The following is a 16619-nucleotide window of genomic DNA, read 5'->3' as shown; positions in this document are numbered from 1 at the left end:
AGGCCTGTATGGTAGAGTGGCCAGACGGAAGCCACTCCTCAGTAAAAGGCACATGACAGTCCGCCTGGAGTTTGCCAAAAGGCACCTGAAGGACTCTCAGACCATGAGAAACAAAGATTGAACTCTTTGGCCTGAATGGCAAGCGTCATGTCTGGAGGAAACCAGGCACCGCTCATCACCTGGCCAATACCATCCCTACAGTGAAGCATGGTGGTGGCAGCATCATGCTGTGGGGATGTTTTTCAGCGGCAGGAACTGGGAGACTAGTCAGGATCGAGGGAAAGATGAATGCAGCAATGTACAGAGACATCCTTGATGAAAACCTGCTCCAGAGCGCTCTGGACCTCAGACTGGGGCAAAGGTTCATCTTCCAACAGGACAACGATCCTAAGCACACAGCCAAGATAACAAAGGAGTGGCTACGGGACAACTCTGTGAATGTCCTTGAGTGGCCCAGCCAGAGCCCAGACTTGAACCCGATTGAACATCTCTGGAGAGATCTGAAAATGGCTGTGCACCGATGCTCCCCATCCAACCTGATGGAGCTTGAGAGGTCCTGCAAAGAAGAATGGGAGAAACTGCCCAAAAATAGGTGTGCCAAGCTTGTAGCATCATACTCAAAAAAGACTTGAGGCTGTAATTGGTGCCAAAGGTGCTTCAGCAAAGTATTGAGCAAAGGCTGTGAAGACTTATGTACATGTGATTTTTATTTTTTTATAAATTTGCAAACATTTCAAACAAACTTCTTTCACGTTGTCATTATGGGGTATTGTTTGTAGAATTTTGAGGAAAATAATGAATTTAATCCATTTTGGAATAAGACTGTAACATAACAAAATGTGGAAAAAGTGAAGCACTGTGAATACTTTCAGGATGCACTGTAAATATTTATTAATTACGAACGCCTGGGAAAGTCATGGAAATGAATTGGCTAAAATCTGTGGGAACCTTGATGACAAACTTCAGTTAATTGCTCTACTTGTAATTTTTGGGTATCAATATTCTGTCTAGTTTTCATCAGTCTGCAAGTACCTGACATCACCACTAGATGGCACTGTTCCACTTTGGCAAAATAACAGGTAACCGTTTCTTAAAGTGACTAGAGGAAACAAACATAGCTGTATTTTGCCTTTTTATTATGCAATTGTTAGTAAATATTTCGCAGACATACCCTCCAATAGATGACTGCTTATATTTCATCAAAATATGGTTTAGTTCTATTGTAATATGTTGTGTTATTCCACAGTGGTTTTGTGGGTACTAAATGCAATATTGCATGTGCTCTACTATGTAAGGTTGTTTTGAACCTTAATCACAGTTCATCAGAAAGATTTTGTTGTAAGGGATAAACTATTTTACCCATGCAATAATGAGTTCTAAAAATGCATCACAATCACCAGTTACAGCAAATTAACGCTGAAGAAGATAGATTCATTATCTCTGGCTGTCAATTGTCACCGCTTGAAAATGAAGCCTGTTTCAGGCATGTACTAATTTACTAATTAACTGCTGCATAGTCACTACAGTATCTCTGTACATAATATGCATCTACTGTAGATTTAGACATTGAAGTTTTCTGTCTGTATAATTTTTACCCCTTAAATCCATGCATCAGTGCAAAAAGAGTTCTAAATCTATTTTTTTCCACATGTAAATCAATTCAATATAATTTACAAAAGACTTGTTTCTTTTTTTTAATCAGTTGCATTTTTATTTTCATGCACCACTATTAAATCTTAAATTGTGTGCAACATTTTAAACTTGATCTCTTATAGACTTCCTTAAATAAAACTCCGCTCGCTGTGCGTCAAACCCAGCCCTCGGTGCACGACACTCCTCCCCCTGCGCATGTGTCCCTGTGTCGGTATTGGTGAGAAATCAGCGCTGGAATAGATGAGGGAATGTCAAACTTGTTGCCGATAGCCGGCGGTCAAGACATCCGACAGGAGCAGAAATGAGAAAACCCTTCAGGAGCCTGAACCATTGGATGAAATAGCGTGGATTGCGCGGACATTATTCAAGAAAAGCGCGCTTAATTTCTTTGGAGAACGCGTTTCATACTGTGACAACAAAAGGGTTCCTGGGCTCTCCAGTTTATAAGACGCGCGCGCAGTCTACACTCTCATAGGACTGAACGGACGCGCAAAGTTCTCTCTAGTGGTCCTTGCATTTATTGCATTTATTTGCTGTTTTAATGCATTGGAGTTTGTTTTTATTATTCAGAATATTTTTTGCGCGCATTGCATTGGAAATGTAAACATGGGACATGCTCCGTTATGTACTCGTTTGGATTTGTATTGAGCGACTTGGAAACGTTACGCATCGAATAATAATGTAAATCTTTCTTTAAGAGTACATTCAGATTTCCATGCATCGTGGATATAAGGCTGTCCGGTTTTATGTTGGAATTGAGGTACAACCAATTAATGTTACCTAATATCTTACTTTCACATAATTAAATATTAATGCAGCATTATCATGCATGCATGTGAAATGCAATACTTTAGTTTTTGGTAAGAATGTTATAAATATATAGCTATTCACATTTTAAAATTGGCTCTTAACATGGACTCCTGGTAGACACAAAATAAAAAATGATTGTGTCCATGTACCGACAATGGAGTGGATTGTCACAAAGGATTGTTTGTTTTAATTTTATTTTTTAACTCTCTGTTACAAACAAACATTAAGGAATTTTAGTCCAGTGGAAACTGAAGATGAACTCTAATTATAATAGCGCTGGATTCCACATGAAAGGGCCGTCGGTGGCTGTTGAGCCGATGATGGGCCCCCTAAATGAATCCCCTATGCAGGGACTTAACTTCATCTCGAATAGAGACCAGTATGGATTCCAGACTCATGGCCATGGGGATATGCTCAGTATGGGAGTTCAGCCACAACATCAACTCCACATGCAAGGACCGTTCAACCATCAACCGCCTAACCATGAGCAGCATTCACATCTGTATCAGGACAACGTGCCCTCCTGCTTGCATGGGGACAGACACATGGGCTTTAACGGCACCAATGCAGGTCACCCGCATATGTTTGAAGCAGGATTTGGTCAGCAGCTCGCAGAGGCACAGCTGCAGCAACAGAGAATGGCCACAGTGCCAGAGTTTCAGCCTCACGGACACCCTAACGGTAACCACGCGGTTCCAGCGCCATGTTTGCCCCTAGATCAGTCGCCTAACCGCGCCGCATCGTTCCAAGGCCTGCCCTCTTCCTCACCTGAAACTCACAGGCTTGAACATTACAGACTCTTCCCTCAGGGTAGGATGGGCGGATCAGAGCATTGTTTTCCCTGTGATCCTCTGTCAGGGAATTTTGATATGACGGGATTCTCTACCGCAGAATCCTCAGAGCCCAAACTCTCCTATTGTGACACAGGGAACCAAGTTGTCGGGGGCCCTTTTTCCACTTGCAGTCGAAATGGTTCACGAGGGCCCATGGGTGGCTCGAAAGAAGACCAACTGCTACCTCAACAAAATGTGTTTTCGGACAGATTTGGGAATAGGGGGAAAATAGATCCAGGGGTTAACGCTAGACACCACCTCATGGCACAGCAAAGAGCCGGACCTGTTACTAGACAGAACCCTGGTTCCCCTGCCCTTCCTCGGTTTTATCACACCCCGGACTATGTACCAAATAGTACGGACATTCAAGGTGGTGGCCCAATGGCCCATGTTCAGCATAGCCATTTGGAACGTCCTATACATAGACTGAACAGCCACAACATGCATCCCTTTGGAGAACCAGTATTTGATGTCCCTCAGCTAGCCCCTCAGCCCCCATCACCCTCACCTTAGCTCACTTCCTTATTTGAATATGGCAAAAAGGCCACGATTTGATCTCATAAATGGGTCTGCTGGAGAAAGCTGCAGCCCCCTAAGCAACAGCTTACATAATCGTCCTGGTCTTGAGAACCATCTCTCCCCCTCAGCTTTCCCCTCTCCCATGAGGGACTTCACATCTCATGTGACGGATGGGTTTCCTTTAGGCCCCCTACCTCTGAGCTCCGACCCACAGCAACAACAACAGCCGCTACAGCGGCGACAAAATGCTGCAATGATGATCAAACAAATGGCATCCAGGAGCCAGCAGCAGAGAATGAGGCAACCCGACCTGCAGCAGTTAAGCCTCCATGGGGACATTACATCAAACAGTATGGGTTGCAGAGGGCCTCTGGGTAGTGTGTCTCAGTCAAATTTTGAGAAAAAGCATAATTTTCATGGAAACTTTGACAGTCCCCACCTACCTCAAGAAAACTCATGGTTTCCAGAGCCACAGCAGCATTGTAGGGAAACAAACACTCATGCCTTAGAGCAGACAGAGAATGGACACAATATTATTTTTAGGCAAGGCGTCACAAGTATGGACATGCAGTCTTTGAATTCTCCAGTAGTGCATCTTCCGTTTGAAAATAATGTCAGCAATTCTCTGCAGATGCAGGCTCCTGATGAGGGCAACATGCAGTCGGGCGCATCCACGGATAGGAGGCCGGCTGAATTTGGAGGAATTGCAATGAGGAGGCAGCATAATTTTCCTCCTGGAGGGCCGAATCAACAGGGAGCCCCCCAAAGCAATCCTCCAGGATTCAGCGGCTCTCCAGGGAACTATCCCCCCCATCCTGAGTACCTCTCCAGCCAGCACCTGTCAGTCAATAAGCTTGGGGCCCTCTCTTTGGGGAATTTGAACAAAGCCAGTACTAAAGACAGTGTGTTTGGCCAAAGCTGTCTGGCAGCTCTTTCCACAGCCTGCCAGAATATGATCGCCAGCCTTGGGGCCCCGAACCTCAATGTGACTTTTAATAAGAAAAGTCAAAATGAGGCCAAACGCAAAGCAGGTCAGGTTGAGCAGGACATAAATAGCAGTGGCACTAGCGGAGCTTGCGGCCCAGGGGCAGAGTATTTCCACAGCAATGCTTCTCAGAATAGTCAAACGCCTTGCTCTGGGAATAACAACAATATGATGGCAGGTCAAAGTAGTACAGGCCAGATGGCGAAAAGGGAAGCGAGCACCCTTTCCCCAAACAACAACATGGAGTCTGGATGTGAGGGGAAAATGGCAACAGGCAACGGTAAAGGGAGGGGGAAGAAGAGACGCGATAGCGGGCACATAAGTCCCGGAAACTTCTCCCCTCCTTGTAATCCTGTTGTCAGTCCAAGTCAGCAAAGTTCTGCTTTGAGCATGGGCATGGAGAGCAGAGGTAAAACTCCAGAGAGGTCCCTGGTCTCCCCTTCTTTCGGAAAACCTGACCTCACGACCTCAATGGACAGCGGAATTCAAAGTGTGGGCAAGTCGGATGGCGTTTCGCCATGCATGGATTATTTAGACGAAGCCAGCCCTAACTACAACAACGAGGATGCAAGGCCTTGCAGAGCTGGCGTGAAGTGTAATTCTGAAAACAGGGGCAGCTACGCTGAAGCTCCGTGCTTGGAACAGGTGCGGACGTCATTGAGCAGCACAGGCCAGGATGAGGTCCATCCTCTGGAGATTTTGCAGGCTCAAATCCAGCTGCAAAGACAGCAGTTCAGCATCTCCGAGGACCAGCCGCTGGGAGGGAAAACAGGCAAAAAGACCGACTGCCAGAGTGGACTAAACGGGGAATGCGCCCTGGCCAATTTAAGCCCGGTTGCAGGGAAGGGCTCTGTGAATACCATTGACCTTGACTCTCTCATGACAGAGCAGCATGCCACCTGGTATGTCCCTGGCAACAAGGCTCTGATAGAGGACCCCGCTAATGACAAGTGCCTGGGATTCTGGGATAGAGCACGAGGCCAGAGTGACAACAAAGAAGGTAAACTTCATTGACTTGCAGTGGGAGCATGATGAATTGCTGTTTTTATGCACTGTTGAGTTTACTTTGATGGCTTAATGGTTGAATAATGAACAAACTTAGGGAGCTTAACCTCAGGCAAAGGGACCCATTTACAACTAATCTGTCACTCATATTATTCGTTTAGCCTATTTTAGGATTATAGCCTATTTGTAGGATTTCATAGATATCATTGTTATTACGTTTTATTGGTTAGTTGTGGATTTATTGACCCAGTTAAATAACTGTGACAATTTTTTTGACTGCGTACATTTGTCTCTTAATATTAGCAGTAACAGCCACAACTAGTATTAGTATTGTTATGTGGTGGTATTAGTATATTATTAACATTAGTATATTATTATTAATATTTTTTATTTTAAATTCTACATTAGACATGCTCTTGCAAGTATCGATTTATAAAATGTTAAATGCCAATAATTTACCTAAATCTCCTAAATTTTTTCTCTGCCTAATTGTAATATAGAAGAAATATATTCTCTTTTTGTTAGGTAAAACTAACATCTAAGAACAAATAATCTGGAAACATTAAATATAAGAGGAACTCATTCAGGTAAACAGATACACTACTGTGTTTTAAAACAGTGCTTAAATATGCTATGTCTCTAGGCTTTAATCTGTTCCTGGTAGCGTCAGTGTTTTTACCTCTGGTTTTCTTATCAAATTATTTACCTGGAAATGTTACACGGCCATTTAGATATATTGTCAATGGTATAATATATCAGTCGAGCATAGTAGGTCATACACACAGCTCCAATTGCTTGTAATTCTCGTTGAATGCTACAGCAAACAAGGGGTGTTATTGTGATATTTTGGAAACAACCATTGTTTAAGGATGTAAGTGCAGCCAAGTTTGCGATTAATTTGACTAGAGACACGTTTGAGCTAGTAGCCCGTGAGGCCTGATAATGGCGCAGCGCGAGGGTTAAACACAAATCAGTCGCGTGGCCAAGATTCGGCGTGCTTTTACCTCAGAATTCATTTTCCTGTCATCTCACACTTCTTTTTGTAATCCTGATTGGTCCCATTTGTCCTGTCATTGCGCGCCATCAGCTATGTCATAATTAAATGTGTGTCATAATCATAAAGGTACAGTTCTTTTTTTTTTTTTAGGACAGATAAGAGAAGAGTTGCAGAGCGACAATAAATATGAATTCAATTCTTATTAGCCTATTATTTTCTTATAAAATCTTGATATCTCAATGTTTATTTCAAACATCCAAAAGCTTTGAAATTTGAGCTTTTGAGCCACTCACACACTCTCACACACACCACAGAGACCACAAATCTGTCTTTGCATTTATCTCTATTTCCATCATCTGCCCGGGGTATTGAGTTCCTTTATAATTTTGTTATTGGTTTTTTTTTTTTTTTTTTTATCTAATTTTTCTTCTGTGCACATTGGGTTTTGTGAATTTTTCCACTGCTGTTTTGATCACAATAGAGTGTGTGTGAACAGGACTTCCATTTAAAAAAATTTTTTTTTATATATGACATTTTATAGTTCTGGGTTTACATTCTGTCATTTTAACTGCTTGAGGACACTGCTGGATATTTTTGCTGTAATTTCAAGGTATTATGAAATGTTTTGTTGCAAAAAGGCTTTTATCAGAAGGCAGTCAGTAGGAGAGCAAGACTGCTAATCAGAAAGTCATAGCTAGTGCCAACTCAGTGTGTGTTTTTTTTACTGTTTTGCCTAATAAATAGAGAAGGTTGTCAGATGCAATTTCTCAAACGGGGGCTGTCGGATATTCTGACAGCTTTGTGGCTTTGAAAATAAACACTAAAGGCCAAGACAGACAGAAAACAAAGGAAAAGATACAGTGGTCTCCTGGGAAAACTGCCTCAAAACAACACTATAGAAACAGGCTGAGAACACAGGTATAAGGATGCATTTTGTGAGTAAGGGACGCCATTGATGTGAAAAGAAAAGAGGACTTGATATCTGGTTGGAAACAATCTGCAAACATTGTACGCTTAAAACTCTGTGTAACTTGCAGATCCTTTACAAACTTCCATATCTTTGAATGTTTTCCCCATTTGTCAAAAAAGGGATATAGCTCAATAGCTCTTTGAAAAAAATCTACAAACAGTGTGCACTGCAAACTCCGTGTAACTTGCATATCTTGTATAAAAAGCATTGATATCTTCGAAAGTTTCCTTGTAATGCAGACTGCATAATGCGTTATCTATTTTTTTCAGGTCCTTAATGTGACATTAATGCCGACAGACATAAAAATATTTTTTTATTTATTTTTTTATCTGTTTATGGTCACCATTTGCATACAATGTAGGCTCTTTATAATTAAATGTAGTAAATTTCACAGCTAATCGCTCTGGCATACATGACTGATAGCAATTTGTCAGTGAACAGTGTACGGATAGGCGCACCTTTTAATGGGAGTGTTTGTTTGCAGAGCAGAATTAATTAGTGTCTTCTTCTGTCCGTGTGATACACAGCATTTTTCCATGAGGAATGTCGGGGTGGAAAGAAGAAAAAAAAAAACACAAAATCTTGTCTTGGCATGTACTGAATACCGCTTTTGCATTTTGTTAAAGGACAGGCCTGTACCGCCAAAGATGAATCGGCAAGACCTAAGCCATTGCTTAGATTTGTGCGTCATCACTACATATTAAACATTAAGGAATAGCTCACCCAAAAGCGTTATGGAATAGCTTTTTTCACCCTCATATCATTCCAACACCATATGATTTTCTTTATTTCATAAAACACGAAAGGAGATGTTAGGCAGAATATCTAAGCAGCTCTTTTACATACAACGAAAGTGGATGGTGATTTATACTGTAAAGCTCCAAAAAGGATTAAAAAAGCTCCACAAAAGTAGTCTATATGACTCGTGCCGTATATTCTGAGGCTTCAAAGTCATACAATAGCTTTGTTTGAGGAACAGGCTGAATTTTAAGTCATTATTCACGAATAATTAACATCCATTTATGCCATGTTTAATTTAAGAGTTATAGTACAGAGGACGATTATCAATAAATAATGGCTTTAATTTGAACCTTGTTCCTAACGCGTAGCTATTATATGGGTTGAGATGACTCAGACTTCAGAGTCATATGGACTACTTTTTTGGTGCTTCTTTTTGTCCTTTTTAGAGCTTCACAGTATAGATAAACTTTCATTGTATGAAAAAGAACAGCTCAGACATTCTGCTTAACATTTCCCTCTGTGTTTATGTAAGTAGTAAGGGCTTGAAACAACTTGAACATTTTCCTTTTGGAGGATCTATTCCTTAAAAAAAAACGCTTTAAATCTGTAGCTTCCTAAGCTATAAGCTACTTGTAACTTAGTAGTAGTTAGCTACACTACAAGTTACTAAAAAAGTAGCTAACTACATTGAAGCTATTTTAAGAATTTGTATTTTTTTAATGTATAACAATTAGATTATATTTAATTAGGCTGACATTAGACAATTAGGGTGACAACATTAAATGAAACATTCACATTTATACTAAAGGTAAACTAATAAAACTAGAAAACACCATATTTTATAACTGAGTTGAAATATAGTGATAAACAGCAGCAATTGCCTAAATGTTTTGCTTCCAAAAAGAAGAAAGCGTCTTCTGGCAAAGTCCCTTTGAGGCTGCTCGGGACACAAGTGAATCGTTTAAATGAACCGTACGAACAAACTGACTCACTAAAATGAATTGGAGTTCCCAACACTATATATAAGTACATTGTTGATTTCAATCGGTTCATGAACTGTATGAAGAAATCAATTAACCTAGGGTTTGGATTTTCCAGCACTATGTATGAGAGGACGTTGTAGGCTTTTGATTACTCCTTCGCTGCGTTCGCAATACAAAGTGACAAATCGAGCGTTTTGTGACGCTACAGCGCTGCTCGATGAAAAATGAAGCTCGCTACTGGTATAGCTGAGCTACTGTCACGCTACTGAACAATGTAGTTAAGTAGCATCGCTACTTTTAGTTAGCTGCTCATCAACACTGTTAAAAACTGTGCTTTAATGTGTAACAAGCATCTCAAGTGTTTGCGATTGTTTTTAAAGGCACAGAACCATTAGGGATAAGTCATCCCTTGAGCTCCGAGCCAAGATGTAAATTTTCCGTGTCACCTCATGTGTTGTTGTTGTCATTCGTGTCTTTAAGATCATTAATGTTTCATCTTAGCAACCCCACCCACAGAAACATAAACCAACAACTTCTACCCCTCATTTGAAAATGACCAGGCAAAGCTGAGAGCTTGCCTGTGAACGGCATATGGGGTGTTGCTTTTCCATGCGTACGCTTTAGTGCATGTGTTGCGCTGGCCAAGAGAACATGTCTAAGAGCCAGACAGAGCAGTCAACCATCCAGACAGCAGTCAGCCATCCAGACGGGGCCCCTCAGCTGGCCCGATTTCCCAGCCCTTCCCCTCTCCCAGCTCCAGCCCAAGCACTCATGAAGGCAGGCCCTGTCCGTGGCAGTGGAGGGGGGGAAGACAGCCCCAGGGTTCTGATGTGAAACTCCTTCAGTGCTTTGGGCCTTCGAAAACTGTGAAAAGCTCTTTCATATCCCTTGGCCCTGGTCCCGTGTTCTTTTAGAATATTTTAGAATAATTTCATTCTAATTTGTCAATGGAAATTCAAACCATATAACAGCATATAAAAACTGGTTCTAGAGGGACTAGTTTATGTAAAAGAGAATGTTAGTGCCAAGCCATTTCCACGCTCTTATGTGGGGAGGCACACGCTGCGTCCCCTGCAGTTCTGTTGGCTTCCATTTAGAGACTTGGAATATAGCCGCTTAACAATGATATGGACACCATCCCAGTGGTTGAGTAATGAAGTCTGCACTGTCGAGATGATTTGCAAGATGTGAGTTTCAAGGAATAGTTCATCCAAAAATGAAAATTCTGACATCATTTAGTTAATCTCAGGTTGTTCCAAACCCATATGAGTTTTTTTTTTTTTTTTTTGAGGAACACAAAAGCTAATTTTTGTGTTAAGAATATCCAACCAACACTTTTCCATATAATGAAAGTGAATGCACCAAAATGTTAAAATATTCACCATAAAAGTATCATTAAAAGAATCAAGCTCAATCGACAGCATTTGTGGCATAATGTTGATTACCACAAAAATAAATCGACTCGTCCTTTTCTTAAAAAATAATAATAATAATAATAATACATAAAAATGGAGGTTACAGTGAGACACTTACAATAGAAGTGAATGGGGCCAATTTTTGGAGGGTTTAAAGGCAGAAATGTGAAGCTTATAATTTTATAAAAGCACTTACATTAATTCTTCTGTTAAAACTTGTGTATTATTTGAGCTGTAAAGATCATTTTTATGGTTGTTTTACGGTTTTAGTGTTTATGGCGTTATGTCGCCATGACAACGAAGTTGTAAAATTGGCTATAAGTTTACACAGAAAATGTTAGTAAGTGATTTTATCACAGTAAAATCATGTTAACGCACACATTGTTTACATTTTGAAACAGTGAATATTTTAACATTTACGGATTGGCCCCATTCACTTCCAACTATACCCCAGATTTATGCTTTCTTGAAGAAAAGTTGTTGTTGCATGTGTGATAATCAACATTATACCATAAATGCTGTCGCTTGAGCTTAACTTGTATTAAACCCTAAACACATCCTTTTAAAGTCATCCAGTTATACAGTGTATTCCAAGTCCTTGGAAGTCTCAGGGTTGTGTGAGATTTTTCGTGAATAATATCTTAAATTTTATCATTCAAAAAAACTATCATTTTAAGTAATGTTTCAACCTTAACAAGAATTATTTTTTATCTCAGACAACCTTAAAAAAATGGATCAAATGCCCCGTTCAAAAAAACAAAAACAAAAATTAAACCATCAATCAAATGTTTTATTTAATAAATCACAATGTTACAAACTTTCATTCAAAGCAAGAAAGCATTACAAATTCAAGAAAACAGGAACAAAGGTCCAAGACTCTATTTTATGAGGGGATGAGTTATATTACTTTGTAATCTACTCAAAGATGAAGCAATATTGACTTCATTATAAGTATTAAAATTCAGGATGTAATCCTAATATGTTTTTCTATCATATCTCCTCACAGGACATGGGTAGAAGTGCTCCTCAGACGGCCATTGGTGGCTCCTTAGCATATTACTAAAAAGGTAAGGCGATAACAAAATCACATCTGTCAGTCATCATAGGCAGAGTCGTTGATTAAATTAGCTTCTTAACGGTCATATAGAGTGCAACAGTCTGAAAGTAAAAATCGAATTCATTTTCCCCATAGACAAACTCATTTTTAGTGATAATGTTTAAACTTTTCAAAACATACTTTCCATGAGCTCCAAGGTAGATAAGCAATTGTATATGCTTCTGTAGAAGCCACAAGTCAGTGTGATTTCAGCTTTATTTTCAAAATATCGTATTTAATAGCCAAAATCCATGTGAAGAACTACACTACCAATAATTCTGATGAGATATGCACCAATTACCATAGAAACTGAATTCGCGCCAAAAGAGCACTGCAGCGACTGCCCTCTTCCATGAAGCATTGCGAATGATGTAATCGAGTCGATCTCAAACTATACTACCATATACTACGTTTATATTAAAACATTTTTGCAATAGTCCTAAAATATTGTTTTTATACATATTAAGTCGTCAAATTGTTACCTTTTGTTTTTGAGTCGATCACCAAGTAGAATTGAGCAGTTCATTCCTTCATTAAAGAACTTAAGTACACAGACTTTTTTTTATGACAGATTTTTATATACTTTATATACTCAAGAATACTTAAACTTCGAATCAAAGTTTAAAATGCTGTGATTTGTTCATGAAAACATTTGTTTCAAGGCTTAGAACTCTTTACTGAAGAAGTTCTTGTAATAAATGAACGTGAAAATTATTTCGGGAACCAAAGCCGCTGAAAAAGTGGGCAGTCACTGTTGAGCTTAATTATCAGTACCGACTTACTTGATTTTCCTGGATTGAGCAGCAGACATCGTGCCATCTGTCCTGATTCTACCGTTTGAGTGCAACGACACCCGTTGCTATTTCTGGGTCTTGTCCGTGGCGATTCCATGGCGACAGAATGACTGACATGTGTCGCGTCTCTGTGTGCACTCTCCACAGGTGCTGCATGATCTCGCTGTGGGGGTGGGTATAGGACCTGGAGGAAGCCACCTGCGGTGCCCGGATCCTCGGGATACAGGGGGGATGGAGGGGCCCCGCTGCTTCTCTCGCTTCCAGACTCATCCAGAACAACTCTAAACCACTTTGGGACCTTGCTGGCTGCTTTCACAAATTGTAAGGATGATGTTTGGCTTGGTGTTTTCCACCAGTAATTGGATACTCTTCTTTTACTAGCACCAGAGAAACCACAAAGCTTTCCGGGTGTCCAGAGAGCGAGTCTTTGGGCCAACAGAATCTCTTTAGATTCACATGAGACAAGACACAATGGGATACAGGAAATACACAAGCACACCAAACTGGAATCTTGGACAGCGAGGCTCATTTGCTTTTATTTTTTATCTTCTAAAGCCAGTTTTTCCATTTTTGTTTGGATTACCTCATTTTTTAAGATTTCCAAGTGAGGGTTAGATTAGTTAACAAGAGAGTGCTGCTCTCTCTATAAATATTTATTATCTTTGTTTGTTTTACGAAGCTCCTTTATTTGTGTCAGAACATTTCAGGAGTGTTCTATTGATGGATAAATGCAACTTTTCCCCCCAGTGATCACAGTTTAAAGGGGTAGTTCACCCCAAGTTTAAAATTCAGCCATTGTTTACTCAAACTCATGTACTTGAATGCTGTTTGGAATAAAAAGGAGAACCATTAAAGAATCTTTACACAACTCTGACTATACGACTAAAGTTCATGGGTGATTCTCGTGAAACCTGAACAGAAAATTTTCTGGTCTTATTTTACTCCAAAAACAAAAGATACGTATAAGAAATTAGATTTTTTATAAAGAAAACGAAGCCTACTTTTAGGGACATTATTTTTAATGACAGTTATGCACATTTAACTCCTAAATTCTCATTACCGCAATGCAAAGAAATTATATTTCATATAAATTGTGAAGTATTCTTGCATCATAGTTGTACTCTCTTTGTACTGCCTTTCATTTTCGCTGATTTTAATACAAATTTAAAAATCATTGTACAACAGCATCTTATTTACTGTATACAGTAAAAACATGGGAGTAGGCAAAGTAAATTACGGTAAAGTGTCACAATGCAAAAAATCTTAATGGTCATAATTGTAGGCTTTTTTTGTGGGGGGGGATTTTTCCCCTTTTTCTCCCAATTTGGAATGCCCAATTCCCAATGCGCTCTAAGTCCTCGTGGTCGCATAGTGATTCGCCTCAGTCCGGGTGGCAGAGGACGAATCCCAGTTGCCTCCGCGTCTGAGAGAGTCAACCCGCGCATCTTATCACGTGGCTTGTTGAGCACATTGCCACGGAGACATAGCGCGTGTGGAGGCTTCACGCCATCCACCGCGGCAACCACGCTCAATTCACCATGCGCCCCACCGAGAACAAACCACATTATAGCAACCATGAGGAGGTTACCCCATGTGACTCTACCCTCCCTAGCAACCGGGCCAATTTGGTTGCTTACGAGACCTGGCTGGAGTCACTCAGCACACCCTGGGATTCGAACTAGCGAACTAGTGAACTCCAGGGGTGGTAGCCAGCGTATTTTACCACTGAGCTACCCAGGCCCCCATAATTGTAGGCTTTAATTTCTTCATGCAAAATAATTGCATAATCAGTTTTTTTTAATTGATTTGGGGTTAAAAATGACCAGGACATTTTCTTGACCTGTTTCGTGAGAATCGCCCTCAAACTGACCAAAAAACAAAACAAAACAAAACAAAAAAACACCCGTAGTCCACATGACTCGGTCACTATATTTGGTGTCTTCTAAAACCATACAGTAGCTTTGTGTAAGGAATATACCAAAATTAAAGTCGAAATACTTGGATAATATTCACCTTCTGCGAATTTACTGGTTTGGTTTCCACACATGCGAAACTATCAGTGAATAATGACTTAAATTTCTGTCTTTTACCTCATACAAAGCTGTTGTATAGCTTCAGAAGACTTGGAATATAGTGTACAAGTCATATGAGCTATTTTTCTGGTGCTTTAATGGGTGTTTTTTGTCCTTGTTGGAGCTTTTATGGTAAGAATTGCACACACATTTAAAAAAAAACTCCTTTTCTGTTCTATAAGAGTTTGGAATGACGTGAGGTTGAGTAAATCAAGACAGAATTTGTATGTTTTAGTGAACTGTTCCTTTAATACGCCATCTTTTTTTGGTTGCGTTATTGCCATTTTGTACTTTTCTCTCTTTTTATCATAATTAAATTGGATGTGAGAATTCCGACAGTGAGCCGTTGTCCAATAAGCCCTGAATCCTTCACACGAGAGCGGAACCAGCGTGTTATAAAGCTTCCCATTCTCTCCGAGGTCTTCAACACCAGGCTCTCCATGTCTGTGGTGGGTCAACCTTTTGACTTTGAAAGGCCACTGGGGGGTTCTCTCCTCTCCCTACTGTTTTTGGAAATTTGATATTCACCCTGAGAACATCCCATTGTGACCCGCCTGGCCAGCATCGGAATGCCATTGTTTCAAGTCGAAACTCTCCTCTGCTTGGGTTTTCCCTCTTTACCAAGCCTCCATTGAAACACTGAGCTTCCCTCTGCCTTTAAACCAACTGACGGTGAATATGTTTAGTCAGGCTATTCAAGCGAGGACAATGCTTGCAGACAAAAGACTTTCCTTTTAAGAAAATAGGGTCTCTTCTGGAGAGAAAAAGGTCTTTAACCAATTTTTTGGTCTTCGACACCTCTCTTGTTTTCTTGTTCTACCTCTTTTTCTCAGTTTTTCTCTCAATATTGTGATATACACGAAGCTTAAAGTGACGTTATTTGTGCCCGCAGAGTTTTTTGTAAATAACCTGTATATTATGGATCAGTTATTAACAATAAATATGTTGTAAATAATGCACTTTTCCTATGCTTTGCTTGACTTTACTGCAAAATCCCAGCATGTTTTCTCAAAGGGTAACCTCTGCAAAGTTGCTGTCATTTCATTAAATATTTCTTCTCTGAAATGTGCCGTTCTTCCCCAGAGAAACCTAAATTAGCATGGTCTCCACTCTCTATATCAAGGACTACTGTTACTTGAAGTTTTAAAATGATGACAGGGATTGTTTTAAAAGCAGTTGCTGTATGATTACATCCATTTTTGTTTGATTAGGGGGCACCGGGTTTGAGAGATTGCCTGAGAAATTCCGTCTTTATGTTTATCCTGAACTAATCTTAAACAGTGGGAAAATAGTTTCGAAAAAGACTGCAAGACAGAGAGAGAGAGAGAGAGAGAAAATCTGAAGTCAAATGAGGTGATTGTTTGTGAAATGCTCTACTACAAATCTCCCATGGTTTGGAAGGGCTGTGAGACCGCTGGGTTGGGTGGTGAAGTCCCGAGAGTAATTCTGAGGAATTGATTGTGATTTCTTCAGTATTCTTTATGTAAATCACTGCTTATTGGTAATGGAACTCGATTTATGATGTAAAGATACATTTTGAACATGCAGTGGGAATAGTCATATTGTATTCAAACCACATACAGTTTCCAAACCTCTATATTTCAAGAGGAAAATTTTAATACGCACACAAACATGAAACATTTGCATGATTTTTTGGTTGTACATCAAGTTTCGACTCAACAGAGTACCATATTTATTTATCATACAAAAGTGTCCTTAAAGTCAAACATTAGAATTAACTGCACA

At 40.0% G+C, this 16619-nt stretch overlaps 1 pseudogene; it reads left to right on the top strand.

Moving 5' to 3' along the window:
- The first annotated feature begins 1899 nt into the window (after positions 1-1899).
- On the top strand, positions 1900-15828 carry LOC127433698 (transcriptional activator MN1-like; annotated as a pseudogene).
- The last annotated feature ends 791 nt before the right edge of the window (positions 15829-16619 follow it).

The sequence above is a fragment of the Myxocyprinus asiaticus genome, chromosome 43 (genome assembly GCF_019703515.2).
Source record: "Myxocyprinus asiaticus isolate MX2 ecotype Aquarium Trade chromosome 43, UBuf_Myxa_2, whole genome shotgun sequence".
NCBI classification, from domain to species: Eukaryota; Metazoa; Chordata; class Actinopteri; order Cypriniformes; family Catostomidae; genus Myxocyprinus; species Myxocyprinus asiaticus.
Note: the sequence above shows the minus strand (reverse complement) of the source record. Positions and strands in the feature narration are given on the sequence as shown.